Below are 16,288 nucleotides of genomic sequence, written 5' to 3'. Positions count from 1 at the left end.
GGGAAAGTGGTGAAGTTGTGCCCCGAAGTGATTCATGATGCCCTTGAAGAAAGGATGCGGGGGCAAGGAAAAACCTCGATAGACGTGGCTGAGAAGCAAGACGCGCTCCCCCTCCCGGGGCGCCGGCTCGACCTCGTTCTCCGCCGGCAGCCTCCAGGTCTTGTGCACGATCATCCCGTGCTCGACCAGCTGCAGTAGATCCCCCTCCGTCACCATGGAGGGGAGGAAGTCGCCTTGAATCCACCCCGCCGGCAGCGGCCGCTGCCGCCGCTGAGCAGGAGCCGCCGCCTTCCCCTTCTTCTTCCTCGCCTCCATCTTGCTCGTCTGACCCTTGGTCATGGCAGAAACTGCGAGCCCGTGGGAGGAAGGGGGAGGGAAGAGTGTAGAGGCGCTGAAGGTGGCGAGAGAGACGGAGCAGGCGAAGGCAAGAGATTCGGCGAGCGTAACGAAGAACCCTCGCCGCCGAGATTTAAGTAGGGCTCCGACTGGGTCGCCGGCGGGTGGGCCCGAAACCTTATCCCCCGACCCACCGCGGCGATATTAGTGGAGAGGTTGAAGGCGCGAGAATCGAGGCGTCAGGCGCAACTCGAGCGCGATGGCGTCATCCCCGCTGAGCGCGCGGAACCCGAAATTTGAGATCCCGGAAAATCCGCCGTTGTCAGTTGACCGGTCGCGTCAAAAGATGCCGCAGAAGCACTCGGCTTCTGACAGTCTGTTTCGCGAGTACTTCCACTCGGATCGTTGGTCAGAAGAGATAAAATGGATTGAGGCAAGCAACGCCCAAGCCAAACCCGCTCCAGTCGGATCCAAACTTCAAGCATCGCTTCGTCGTTTCAACCCCAATCCATTCGGGGACTAATGATGGGGTTATAGTCCTAGGGTAGGGTCATAGGCCTATCATGTAGGTCCTACCCAAGGACTACCCCTCACAAAGGACAAGGCCCTTAGTCAGTTCCGACTGAATTAATGAGTCCCCATCATCCAGTCGGTAACAGGTCCTCGACCATCCAGTCAGAGATTAACATTCAGAGGATATCAAGCTAACCGACTGGATACCACTCGGTACATCGTAACCCCCCTGGAGGAAACGGTCGTACGTTTCCAGGTGCATTTATTAGCATTTAGGGCGTACGTTACCTGTAATGTACACATTCAATCCCCACTACTCCACCCCTGTACCGGAACCGTTGTGGAGGGGAGCGCACTCTATATAAGCCACCCTCCCCCACTGGTAGAGGGGTTAGCAACTCATTGTATTCTATATTTCCACTCCACAACAAGCTCCCTGAGCACTGAGACGTAGGGCTATTACCTCCACCGCAGAGGGGCCTGAACTCATACAACCTCGCCGTAGCTAAGGCTCTGCCCATCCTTTTCGTACCCTACACATCTACTGTCAGGCTTATACCCACGACACTGATAGTAACTTATGCCTTAATGCAGGGATGTTACCTACCAGAATTCTGCCCTTGTACCTCATGATGCCTGAATGCAGTGTATAATCAGAATCAGTTTGATCTTTCTGTAGCAGTAACCTTTCCAACAGTACCTTACTATCTTTGTCTTGTTGGTAACTTTCCTCTAGATCCTATGCCCAAGTGGGAGTGGCTACTGATATTGCCATACAGCCAGGAAGTACTCTAGATAGAGCATCTGCCACCTTGTTAAAAACTCCCTTCTTGTATTGAATTGTGAAGTTGAATTCTAACAGTTTCATCATCAATTTGTGTTGTATGCCATCAGTTAGCTTTTGATCAGTGATGAACTTCAGAGACTGTTGATCAGTCTTGATTATCAGATCATTTCCCAGTAGGTAGTGTCTCCATCTCTTAAGATCTTCCAAAATAGCTAGAGCTTCTTTCTCATAGGTTGATAGAGCAACGTTTCTAGGACACAGAGCAGAGCTATAGTAAGATATTGGTCTGCCTTCTTGCATTAAAACAGCTCCTATTCCTTTTCCTGAAGCATCAGTTTCTAAAACAAATGGCTTGCTGAAATCTGGCAGTGCTAGTACTAGAGCAGATATCAATGCTGCTTGCAATTGTTTGAAAGTTGTATCTTGAGCTGCTTGCTAGGAAAATTTTCCTTTCTTTAGCACATCATGCAGGGGTCTGCAAATTACTCCATATCCTTTAATGAACCTTCTGTAGTAACCTGCCAATCCCAGGAAACTTCTTAGTTTAGTCACTGTATCAGGAGTAGGCCAATCAGCAATTGCAGATATTTTCTTAGGGTCTGTTGCTACCCCTTCAACAGAGATGACATGTCCCAAGTATTCTACTTGTTGAGCAGCAAATACACACTTGGATAACTTAGCAAAGAGGCTGTGAGTTTTCAATGTTTCCAACAGTATTTTGATATGCTCCAAGTGTTCTTTGAGATTCTTACTGAATATCAATATATCATCAAAGAATACCAGCACAAACTTTCTCAGATGAGGTGCAAAAATAGTGTTCATTAGTTCCTGAAATGTGCCAGGTGCATTGGACAATCCAAAAGGCATGACCAAGTACTCAAAATGTCCTAGAAAAGTTCTGAAAGCAGTTTTGGGAATATCCTGAGGATTCATTCTTATTTGATGATAGCCAGACCTCAGATCGAGCTTAGAAAAATATGTAGCTCCATGTAGTTCATCCAATAGATCTTCAATGACAGGAATTGGGGACTTATTTTTAACTGTTAAGGAATTTAATCTTCTAAAATCAGTACAGAGTCTCATGGAACCATCCTTTTTCTTCACCAGAATAACAGGAGCTGCATAAGGACTTTGAGTGTGCCTGATAAAATGGGCAGCTAACAGCTTTTTGATTTGATCCTCCATTTCCTGTTTATGATGATGTGGCACTCTATAAGGTCTTACTTGAGGAGGAGTGGCACCTGGAATTAATGGAATGGTATGATCCAAGGCCCTGTGAGGTGGAAGACTTTTTGGTTCCTCAAACATATCAGCATATTCCAAAAGTAGTTTCTGTATTTGGGGAGGAGTTTTGCAACCCTGAGGTGTATTCATCATAATGTTGTTGATTTGCACTAAAAACACTTCCACTCCTTTATCTAACAACTTATCCATTTTCTCTGCTTTTACTTCTTTCAAACTTTCAGCATTAGTAAACATGGCAGTAGTAACTGTCTGCTTTCCTTTAACTGTAAAGCTGAATAGCTGCTTTGGTATATCAAATGCTACCACTACAAGGAATATGCTAATACACGACGCTATTTTTTCGTCGCTACATCATCACGTTTTTTAATTTACGACGATCTCACAACGAAAAACCAAGCGTCGAAAACGGAGCGTCAGAAATGAACAGCAGCGACATTTTGATCAAAATCGTCATAACTTTTACGATGATTCCTCTATCGTCGTAACCTTTACGACGATCCTAAATCGTCGTTGGCAATCAAACCCAGTCCTACGTGGCAGTCCTACGTGGCAAAATTATGACGAAATCAAAACATCATGGTTGAAATCAGCCCAACCCATTTCAATTGATCACATGGGCTGGTTTTATTTTTTTTGGGCTTTTTCTTATTGGGCTTCTTTTTGGGCCTTAGCCACTTCTAATAGTTTTTTTAAATTTTTTTCTATCATTATAATTTGGGCCCTGGCCTTTTAGTGCCCAAATACATTTGGTCCAGTTTCAGTTTTGCACTTTTTTCATTTTTAAATTCAGCAACTTTTTGTTCCAAACTTGGTTTCATTTCGATTTGTTGGGCCTTTTCAACCCATTTATTTGTTCAATATTAAATCCACCACTATTTCATATTCAAATCAGGAAAACTCCAAGTCGAATTAAAATCATCCATCATATAACATCACATAATACATCTCTCAGGTTTACATAACACAATACATCTTCCAGATTCACATAATACATCTCACTGGTTCACATAATACATCTCCCAAATTTACATAATACATCCGAACTCCAAGTCGTTCTCCTCCTTGGGCTGGATGGCGCATGCAGCAGCCACCTGCTTCTGCATCTCCTCGGCGATCCTCTTCGAGGTGCTTCATGTTGTCAGGACCTGCAACAAATAGACAGATTTTGGAACCATGTTGGTCTTTCTTTTATACTACATACAGTACATAACAGGAACTAAACAAGCATCGATGTGTCGAAGCTAGAGAAAGAACACCAGAGAGGTAATAAACAGGATGACTATCAATTGCCAATTGATAAAAACGCTAACCGTCAGCTCATTTAACTAAGCTGAGCAAAGGAAGGAGAAGTATAATGTAAGAATATGGCTTGATATTAATTTTCATACATGAAAGACAACAGGTAATGTGAGTCACTCAACAGTTAACAAAACGGAACATTCGTCAATTAATACTACCTATTCATAAAACAGAGATTATAAATTTCAAGCCCAATTTTAAGCCCAATTGCCAGTACACAATTATATATCAACTTTAAGATTATTAAGTAAACTATTTATTAGTTGGTCACACCAAGTCACACAGAGTAGCATACTCACTGGACAAATAATAAAATGAAAGTCAAATATTTGAAGCCCAAGTGCCAGCACAGGCTTATAAATCACATTAAAAGATTATTAAACTAAAAAATTTATTGGATGGCCTCAGTAAGTCAAAGAGTAGCATACCCAATTGGTTGATGATAGAAGGAAGAACATCTTTTAGCTCTATCAAGTCAAACCATGAATTTAATAAGTAATCACGAAGACAACAACATATTAGGATACACACGGGTTTTTGTAGCAGACATGTCAGGAAGGGAAAACCAAAGTGCATAGCTTCATATTACAAAGGCTAATCAGGTGCACATAGAGATGTGTAGGATGACCAAAGTTAAAATGAGCATGTTATAAACTTGTTCAAATTGACTAGGACTAGTAAGATATCACAATAAAGGGAAGCACACTATTCTATTAATAAAACAGTGTTCTTTATCTGTTAGGTAGGATTAAGTGAGCTTGCAGGTTTGATTGGCTAATCACGACTCATAATATGGTCATCAAATTAAGATAATCACAATAAAATTTCCCGATTGACTATCGACAGTTATCAACTTATCACTAATCATAATCAAATATACTCCCACCATTCTAAGATAGATAATGTTTTGCATTTTGAGTCTTTAGTGCACAACATATATAAGTAAAAAGTATATACAGTGAAACTGTTCTGAATTACAAACCTAATGCTACAATTTCTATCAAAGAAAAACTAAATAATTTGATTTGACTAATGGTCAAAGGTAAAGTTTGACTACATGCTTTCTACGTCATGTATTTGGAAATGGAGTTGGGAAGCTTATCATGAAACAAATATGTACTAAACTAAAGTCCAACGACCATACTCTTCAAGTTAAAAATCGTGTATCTGCAAGATGTATATTACCACACAAAAATGAAAAGTACGAAATACTTTCATGGCTTAAACTGCATGCATGTTGCATACTGTAGGCATTTGGACAACATAACCCGGACCACTACTACATTGACAACTAAATTAAGGTAGTGTCGTCCATATTAGCTTCCAGCTTGATTTTAACTCCATGAGGCTTATTAGCCAAACAAACTCATATATTACCTATATATCCTGCAAGCAGTTTAAAAGATAAGATAGTAATAATAATAATTCAACAACTTGCATATCTTTTTTTAGGGGAACTTGCACAATATATCTATGAAGGCCAGACACAGTCACCCAGTCAAAACCAGCAAGGGAACATGATCAAACCGACATGTTTCAATGAGGCATAGTTGTTTAGATGTATCACACATGGTTGCCATGTTTAAGCAGGTGTAGTGGCCAGGTTTTAAGTGAGATGTAGTTGTCCGATATACAATACCTCGATTGTCAGGTTTTAATAGATGTAGTTGCCAGATTTACAACATTTTTTAAGGTGCAAACTAGTTTTTTTGTGTAAATGCATGGCAAGTAGGGAAGATTTATAGTTACAGCTAGGTTGTTCTGTTTTATGGAAAAAGTAGTACAAATGCAAAAGTAGTACATATGTTGCAAGAGAGATGTGGTACAGGTAATAGCATGCCATTTATTGTTAAATTGCAACAGTGGCAGGGCCAGGATATCACCACGTATCATACCTTGCTAAATTCCTATGCTACAGGTAATAGCATGCCATTTATTGTTTTCGTTTGCTGCGGGATGCAACACTATAACAACAAACACTAGTCATATGCATAAATTGGCATTCTGTAGTGACCTCCAACACTAAATTGTCATCAACCAGAGCTCGCATGAGAGATTAAAACGACAAGATCTTAGGTTTTTCCTGCAGATTTGCACTCTAAGCTACTGGCTAGTTCCATGAGCCCAACAAATCGCTACCAATGAAACCACAATCCCTAGATCGGGACCAAAATTAACCAGCCCGAGCACCCAGATTTCGAGCTAGACAAACGATTTGTTTCAAAATAAATATCCATACTTTAGTATAAAATTTGTACTAACTTAATTTTAAATTTACGTCACTTATTTCAAAACAGAGGAAGTATATAATAAAGCATGTGGCCTCTTGAGAAGGCTGTGATTCGACGGAGGAGTGACGCGCGCGCACTTAACTGGAAACAACGCGCGACGTTGGTCGATCGGTCTGTATCAGCCTACAATGCCTCACCCACTCGATCTGTAATGTACGCGCGTGTTGGCTACCCCTGTGCTGCCACGATGGGCTACTGGAGTTGTTGATTGTTTTTTGGAATAGCACATCACTCATGCCAAGTGCATATATGCAGCTGCCCGATTATAGTACTACTCAATCGCACCAAAAGGTTACTTTAGAGCACTCAATGAGCTCTATATTAGTGCAAAACGGTATTTTAAATTTTTACAACAAAAAATATATTACTGAAAGGTTACTTTAGAACACTGCAGATAGATGATATACTTGCCATGAGCACCTGGCAGCTTACGGATTTTGTTGTGCTTAGTTAAATACCATCGGGGCGCACAAATTCAGATGCGGAACTAATGACAGCCGGCATTCTCTTTCTCACAGCAGATGAGTAAGCGAGGTCTACAGCTTTTATGACTTGTGTTTGCGTAGAGATGAAGAGGTTGCATGTAAAATTACCTTGTATCTTCTTCTTGTCGTCGCCTCCCCTTAGCCTTGTGTTCTGGATTACCTACGGCTCAATGGACAAATAGTATAGCACAATCACTGCAAACTTGGTTTCAGCTACGGTCGTGTCCAAATTGCAAACATTCTGACTAGACTCTTAATTGTGATTTTTTAAATCAAATTTCATGTTTGCCACTTATGAGAAATTTAGATAATCGTAGGCTTTTCAGAAGCTTTTGACACTAGAAAGAAGGCTCTCAAGAAGCTGCACTACATGAACAAGCTAAAAAAATCCACAAACACCAAACGTCCTAAGGCCCTTTACATTTGCAAACCTATATGCTTAAAGAGTCCCTGTACTTATTATTTTCAGAAACATTATTGGAAGAGTATTTTCAAGGTGACAAACCTTTGACCATCCGATCCGATCGGATCGAGCTAGGGATCATCATTCTGAGGGGTTCGGTAGACGAACAGGGTCAACTTTCTATTCATTTCATTTCCTTTGGCTGGACACTGGGCAGCAGGCAGTAGTGTATCAGCTCGGGAAATGAATGGATTAATAGTACCACAAGCTAGTAGACGGGAAATGATTGGGGTTGGGGAGGTCAACTTGTTGTTCATTCCATTCCCTAGATAGCTAGCGTGTGTGCTAGACAGTGCAACAGTTGCAGAGAGGAACTGATAGTAATATAGTACTATTATAGTATTTTATAGGTTCACAAAGGCAGACACTCGAATCTATGATGAGCTAGAAACGAACAAGAACATCAGTGTAAGACAAGATACTCGAGCTAGGCGCTGAACCTCCTCCCAACCCAAACACCTGTAAAAGCATATTTCCTCCGGACGACTTGGCACTGAACCCGCGTCTTCTAAACTAAACAGTTGACTCAAGAGAAGAGCAGGGCAGGCAGCAGGTAACACCCATGCAAGAACGGAGGAAGGGAGGAGGGAGACTACCTTCTTGATCTCGTCCCGGTAGCATTGCAGCTTCTTGATCTCCTTCTTGAGGTCGGCCTCGAACTTCTCCTTCTGGTTCGCATCCTCGGTGTCGTAGACCTGCCCACAGAACGGCACAAAATCACTCAAAATCCTGAGAATCAGGGGGAGAAGAAAAGGGGGGTGGGAAGGGAGGGAGGAGGGAAGGGGGGAAGACCTTGTTCCAGATGCTCTCGAAGACGTCGACGCCCTCCTGGACGCCTCTAGGTGCTCCCGGAAGATTTGGGAGCTGCAGAGGGGGATTTGGGGTTGGATCCGGGGCCTTCCTCCTAGGAATACAAGGAGAAGGAGAAGGTGGGTTGGGGGGGTGACGGCGGCGGGTTGCAGAGCGAGGCGGGATGTCGACGGTGGGGCTGGAGCAGAAGAGGTCGCCGGTGTGGTGGGCGAGAGGAGAGGAGGTCGGCGGCGGCCAACAGCGGCGGTTTTGGGGGATCGAATCGAGGGCAAAGAGGAGGAGGCACAAGAAGAGAAGGGAGAGAAGCGACGGGTGACGAGCTCCGCGTGAGCCCTGTTCCCCGCCTCCGGATCCGTGCAGCCCGCATAGTGCCCATGCTCATCCACCGAGGGCGGGCCACAGCGCATCGACGTTGGTGTTGGGGCAGTTGGGACGTCACGCGTCCGGGATCTCCATCGTCACCTCATCTTCGTCGGTGAGGGGGTGGAGGCCAGGGTGGTGTTGTGGTTGGGCCGGTGGCAGTGCTCGGGGAGGAAGGGGAGGGAGGGTGGCGGCACGATGGCTGGGAGCAGCGGGGAGAGGACTGGATCGAGAGGGGGTGGCAGCAGCGGTGAGGAGATGGGGACGAATGAGGAAGGGTGCGATGAGGGGATCTGAGATAGGGTTTGGGTTGCGGGTGGGTATCTCTTTTTCAGTTTATTTTATTTTTTTTCTGTTGATAGATGGATGGATGGATGTGGGATAGAGATGGATGGATGGATGGATGACTGCCATGTCATCGATCCATGGGAAGGGATTTGATTGGTTCGGAAAATCACTGACTTAAAATAGTTTTTAAGTACTAAAAATAGAGTAATTTTGTGAAGCATCTATCAAAAATATTTTTTTAAAGGACATCACAAACTAGGCCGGATTGGCGCGTGACATAGAATGGACCCACGAGTGACATGTCAACATTGTTAGAACATGTTACGACATTTTTATAATCGTCGTAAAAGTTATGACGATCTCATCTTATGCGGTTACGACATTTTCGACTCACATCGTCGTAATTTATATGTAGATTTGATCCCCTCAAACGGTTTACGACAATCTCGGATGAAATCGTCATAGATTTATGACGAACTCATCAACGACGTCTTAAAAAACATCATATATGAGCATATTTCTTGTAGTGTACTGGACTCACAGCTGTAAACCAGTCATACCCTAGGATAGCATCATGTCTAGGTAGAGATATAGACCTGAAACTGTGTTGTAACTTCAACTTGCCCAATTGGAATGTACATTGTGGTATCACTGCTTCAGATACTAGTGTTCCTCCTCCTGCTACAGCTATCAGTCTGGGTTTTACTGGTATTAACTGACAGTTGGCTTTAACTGCAAAGTCTTGATTTTAAAAGGATGATGTGCTACCAGAATCAAGTAGAGCCACAACTCTTTTTCCATTAATGTGAATGATGACTGTGGGTGTAGGCATAGTAAGGTGCTGTCCCATAGCAAAAGCAGATATGAACATGGCTTGTTCCCCTTCAGAGATAACTTCAGGTTGTTCCTGATTTGAATTTTCTTCCATCTCTTGTGCTAATTGTTCTTATGCCTCTTGTTGCATCATGTGTAGATTAGGAACTAGCTTACATTTATGTCCATGAACCCATTTATCTCCACATCTCAGCATTCTCCAAGTTTCCTGATCCTTTGGTAGTTCTCACTTGTCTTTGGTGGATTTGTTGTCACATTAGCCACTGAAGTAGTACATACTTGTCTGCCCACAACACTGCTTGTAGTAGGTCTGCTGTAGAAGTTAGAATAAGGTACAATGTTCTTCTTTGCCCAAGTTGAAACAGGAGGATGACAAGGCTCAACATCTCTGGCTAACCAATATGCATCAGTGAATGTCTGTGGTCTTAAAGGCCTGACTTGAAATTTAATTCCATCCCTTAATCCATTCACAAAGCATCTCACAGACCATAGTTCATTCAACTCAGGGTTTTCTTCCTGTACATCAGCCATTAGATCTTCAAACAGTTTAGTATATTCAGCAACAGTGCTACTTCCTTGCTTGGCAGAATTACATTTTTCTGTCAGGTCATAAGATCTCTGTTCAAAAAATCTTTAACTAACTCAGCTCCAAATTGTTTCCAGCTCAATTGTTTCTTCAGAATACCACATCTTCTAAGCCAAGTATCAACATCTCCCACAATGTACAGCTGAGCAAGTGAAACCTTGTATTCTTCTGGAGCTGCAGACATCTGAAAGTATTTGTTGCATTGCCTGATCCATCCAACAGGGTCTGTTCCATCAAACTTAGGAAATTCCATTTTAGGACCTTTGGTTAATGATTTCATGAATTGAGCTTGCATGTCCTGCTCATAAGTTCTATAATAACCCTGCCACATTTGTCTATCCCTATTTCCTTGATAAAATCTGTTGAAAACAGGTGTCTGACCCCCATCTCTTGCTGTTACAGGAGTGCCCATAGCACTAGCATTCTCATTTCTCTACTGGTTATCATAACCAAGAGGAACAGGCTGTCTCTAAACTTTCAATGGAGGTAAGTTTTGTGTTTGGATCTCTTCAAACTGTTTTATTTTTAGTTTCTCTAACTCCAACTGCTTCCTTAACAACTCATTTCTGGTTTGCTGCTCTTGCACATTCTCTTGATGCAGAGTAGGGGAACGCCCTGTCTAACTAGAACTAGCTGGATTCACAGTACCCACAGTTGTTCCCACAGGTGCAACTATGTTTTGTAGCACTAAACTGATACTAGAGAGTTGCTTACTCAGATCTAACACAACCTTTTCTATGCTGCCCAGATGCAGAGAGATATCACCTTGCTTAGCATCTATGGAGTGCATGTGAGCCTGCAGTTTTGACACATCTGCTCGTAGAACAGAATTATCCTTTTGCAGGTTGCCAAATTCATCTCTCAAAGCTAGCAGATCTTGCACATCAGCTTCATCAATAGTTCCTTTACAACCCATCTCCTTGATCTCAGTTATGGTGAGGAATTTTACCATGGTTCTACCCCAACCCTTCCAGAAAAACTAAGATCATGCCGCCGCCTAGATCCACGCCTCCAAAAGCATACAGATCAGCTCTAGGACATGGAATTTTACCGATCAAACAGTGTGTTCGATCAACCACTCCTGCTTGACTAATCTATGCCCGAACGAAACACCGCCACCAACGCCACCAGAAACCTGACGAAGCTCGAACACCGCCGCCTACGCCGCCGTAACTATGCCGATCTTCCTCTAAAAGGTGGGAAAAGGGTGGGAATCATGGATCGGGGAGGTATTCTCTCACTCTATCATCTCTATGGACGAGGATCGGTTGCTCATGATACCAATTTGTCAAGACCCAAAGGCAATGTAGGTGGTGTTCTTGCGAGAGAGAAAGGGGAAAGTATCACCTCCGATCAGAGCTGTATTATCTATAGCGAATATTCGTTGCTCAAAGGCAAATCACAAGGAATCAATGCTGAGCTAACCCACAAACCGGCATGCTTTATAGGCGAGGGTTTTAACCACAGTAACTCTCAGGTAATTAACCGACAACGGCTACAGTTAAAACGACTACGGACGGTGAACAGGTTCATCCAATGGCTGGTACGAAACGGTACTGGAGAGCTACGATAACAGCAGTTGGATAACTTACGAAGCTGCAAGTGTTAACTGACGACGCTGCAAGTGTTCTTCTGAAGATGGTCCTGACACCTCCTCGACGTCCTCTGTCGGCCCCGACGAGCCCATACAGCCTGCTACTGCTGTCCTTTGACCTGTACCTCGATGAGCCTCTGTATATGAAAGAGTGGATGCTTATTATTCTCTATGCATGGAACATTGGATGGATAGATTGAATGCTTGATGGATAGATGGATGTAGATGATTTTCCTGATTGATGAATGCATGATGTTATTTTATTTGTAGATAGATGCATGAATGGTGCAAGTATGTTCAAAAAGTCTTAGTTCGGGGGTGTAGATGATTTGCCTAATTGGTGAATGCATGATGTTAGTTTATTTTTAGTTCAGGGGCATTACAGACATTTCACCATACAACTCCTCCCAAAATCTCCGAAAAGAACTCGGCGGCTGATTCTGACAGAATACAGGGGAAGCTGATTCTGGTGCAAGTTTCTCAAAAGCTGATTCTAGAGAATCAAAAGCTGAAAAGAACTGGGCCTTAATGTATTTTATCTTGTATACATACAACATCATTGTTTGGATATTTGGGTCACCTTGTCATGCTGTGTAGCGGCGGAGTGGTGATTGTGAGTCACACGCACTGAGGTAATGTTTTCTTTCTTCCCCTCGAAGAAAGAAGGGCGATCTCGCTAGCGCCAAGAGAGTTTCTCTCCTGCCGACGGTGACACCCCTCGTCTGGATTGTGTAGCTTTACGTTTAGGCCTTGTAACATATGTTTTTTAGTTGTTCATCGTTTTGACTTCAACAACGATGGTGACGTCACTAAATGGAGAAGATTCAGGTCCTTTGTTGGGGAACGTTGTATGGAAAACAAAAAAAATTCTACGCACACAAAGACCTATCACAGTGATGTTCATCTACGAGAGGGAGATCGGATCCACATACCCTTGTAGATCGTGGAAGCGTTATTAAATGTGGTTCGTCCCGATCAAGTGCCGAACGAACGGCACCTCTGCTCCCGCACACGTACAGCTCGATGATGATCTCTGCCTTCTTGATCCAGCACGAGAGACAAGGAAGTAGATGAGTTCTCCGGCAGCGTGATGGCGTGCCAGTGATGGTGATGATCTATTCCTGCAGGGCTCTGCCTGAGCTCCGCAGAAAACAGATCTAGAGGAAGAAATTTACAAGGTATAGGTTTGAGTTGCACGTGGCAAAGTTATGTCTCAAAAATCCCTAAAACCTCTAGTATATATAGGAGGAGGGGAGGGGCTAGCCTTGGGGCTCAAGGGAGCCCCTAGGTCGTTGGCCGAGAGAGGAGAGGGGGACTTCCAACTCCAATTCGGTTTGGGGAAGGAGGAGTCCTCCTCTTCCTCGAAATCACTAGTTAGCGAATACACCTTGCAACGATTACTCCCACCTTCACATGTTGTTACAAATGGCGCACTGCATGCGTGCCACTTGTCGCAACCAGGGAGTTTTCCCTTTTTTCGTACATCCGTATTTTCAAAATGTTTTATCTCCTAAACCGTGCGTTCAAATCTTGAACCGTTTTCACCGTTGGCTTTCTCGGGTTGAGATCTTCAAAACTACATCCCATGTTGGTAAGTTTTGATGAACTTTTTTTTCATTAAAAAACCGGAAGAAAAAAACCGGATGAAAAAAACCCGGACGAAAAACCGTGCCTTACGTGATAGAAAAAAAAAGGAAACCTGGATTTTTCCCTTTCCGAGAGGCACGGTCGCGAAGGCAAAACCGTGCCTCTCGCGGAAGCAAAATCATGCCTCTCGTGGAAAAAAAGAGAGCAGAGAACGCGTTTTTTACCTTTTCGGGACGTGCCTCTCGCAAAGGCAAAACTGTGCCTTTCACGGAAACAAAACCGTGCGTCTCGCAAAAAAAGACAGAAAACGTGTTTTTCCCCTTTCAGGCTCGCGAAGGCAAAACCGTGCCTTTCGCGGAAGAAAAACCGTGCCTCTCGGTAAAAAAATAGAAAACGCGTTTTTTCCCTTTCCGAAAGGCACGGGCGTGCCTCTCGCGAAGGCAAAACCGTGCCTTTCATGAAAGCAAAACAGTGCCTCTCCCAAAAAAATGAAAACGGGTTTTTTCCTTTCCGAGAAGCACGGTTTGCGAAGGCAGAACCGTGCCTCTCACACAAAAACAGAAAACGAGTTTTTCCGCGTAAAAAAAGAAAACATGTTTTTCGTGAAAAAAATAAAAAAAATCGTCCAAAAGTTATGAAAGACAGGTGAAAAACCATAACACAAAAAAAATACGAAAAATACCACTCAAAAAAGGCGAAAACGCGTGCGAAAAAATAAAAAAAAAACAAAATCCGAAGGGAACACTCAGAGCACGACACATGGCAGCGGCTGGAAACGCGCTAAGTGGCGACGCACGGAAGCGATCGCTAGAAGTCTCGCGAGGGATCGCTCGCTAACTAGTTGCTCCCCCTCTTCCTTCCCACCTCCCTCCTTTTTTTCTTTTTCTTTGGTTTTTTTCTCCTTAGTCGACATAGCCCACTTGGGCTGGCCTCACCAGCCCATTAAGGGCTGGTGCGCCACCCTTGGGTTATTAGGCTCACTCCCGGGTGGGTGGGCCCCTCCCGGTGAAAACCCGGAACCCATTCGTCACTTCCGGTACACTGCTGGTAATGCCCGAAATATTTCTAGAGACCAAATGAAACCATCCTATATATCAATATTCGTTTCGGACCATTTCAGAACTCCTCGTGACGTCCGGGATCTCATCCGGGACTTCGAACAAAACTTTGGTCACTAACACATATAACTCAACTATACCGAGACGTCACTGAACCTTAAGTATGCAGACCCTGCGGGTTCGAGAACTATGCAGACATGACGTGGTGTCGGGAGTTTCTTTTGGCCCACTTTGTTGAGGTTGTTTGGTATGTGTATCCTGGAGTACCCTAGGAGGCGAAGAATAATTGGGTGGATCTGGAGCATAATCTTTTGTGGCTGCTAAGACATTTTGTGCAAACTCCTTCATGCGCTTGGCGCGCAGTTTAGTTCTCCCTCCGTCCCAAAATAAGTGACTCAAGAGTGACTCAACTTTGCACTAAAGTTAGTGTAAAGTTGAGTCACTAATTTTGGGATGGAGGGAGTAAGTCGCAATGTAGCTTTTGAGATATCTTGTGTCCATTTTGCATTGTGCCTTTCAAAAATTGGATGTATGAACGCCGGGAGTTCGTGAACAAAAGCATGGAAGCATGTGAAAGGTTGAATGATTTGAGAACATGATTGTGCAGTTGAATTATTCTGGAAGCATGTATATTATAGCATGAACACATTTTGAATTATGGTAGAAGCATGGGTTTATGTATGGAATTTTTGTCTGTACATGTCCCTCCAGTTAGAGCGAAGCACGAAAATTACACAATGGCAACATTAAGAAAAGGTGGTAGAAGCATGCGTTGGTGTATAGAACTAGTAGGTTATCCGAAACTAATTTGATTATGTTTGTACCTCCGGATGCTTGATAGGCATTTTAGGGGCCTTGTGATGCATGTCTTGTTTTTCTTGAGTCCGCATAAAAGTTTAGAATACCCAACGAGTAAAAGCTATACAAAAAAGATTTGTTATAAATAAGTACAATACCCGGTGGGTACCTCTGGTGGATGGTTGGTAGAATTATTTTCCGTTTGGTGTATATATGGCTGTGTAGCAGGTTGCTCTTCGTAGTTTCACAGTTGGATGGCATATGGTGTGCTTTCGGGTGCACATAAATGCAAAAAAATGTAGCCTTTTAGCACATGTGGAGATAATACAATGGATAGTGGTGGATAATTAGAAGATTACAAATCCTTATATGGAGATGTACATGGAGAAACAGGGAGTGTCATATTGGAAAAGGTTAGCATCTATCTTAATCAAGTAGTATCGCATTGTAATAGAAGACAACAAAATTTGTATTGCCTTACCGGTCGCACGCCATAAATATGTGCGTTCAGGGTCAATCTACTTTTATCATGTAGCATGATAAATTTGAAGTCCTCATCTGTTACGTGGGATGCTCTAGGAAGTGAGTAATTTAAGTGATGCGTCGAAATAGATGATTCAGGAAAGTCAAGATGATCCATTCTGAAATCAAAGGTAGGATCAAAAAATGTGAATAAAATAAAGAATAAGTATATAAAAGTTGATATATAAAAAGTGTGTAGGCTAGTGTGTATACCGCAACCAAGGGTAGGCAGCTGCCAACCCATATTTTTTTGAAAGCTCCATCTATTAGTTCTTTTTTCTTCTTCTTTTGGAATGTATCGATCCCATGCATACTCGCAAACCTCGAAAGCAACTTCAAGGCTGCCTAAATACACCAAAGTCACCATGTTTCCAGTTCCTTCTGTCAAATGAGTAGCCAATGCTACTAGGAAGAAGGTCCTAAAGAAGGTCT

This window comes from Hordeum vulgare, chromosome 6H (genome assembly GCF_904849725.1).
Source record: "Hordeum vulgare subsp. vulgare chromosome 6H, MorexV3_pseudomolecules_assembly, whole genome shotgun sequence".
In the NCBI taxonomy this organism is placed as follows: domain Eukaryota; kingdom Viridiplantae; phylum Streptophyta; class Magnoliopsida; order Poales; family Poaceae; genus Hordeum; species Hordeum vulgare.
The sequence above is the reverse complement of the archived record's forward strand: the minus strand, read 5'-3'. Positions refer to the sequence as shown.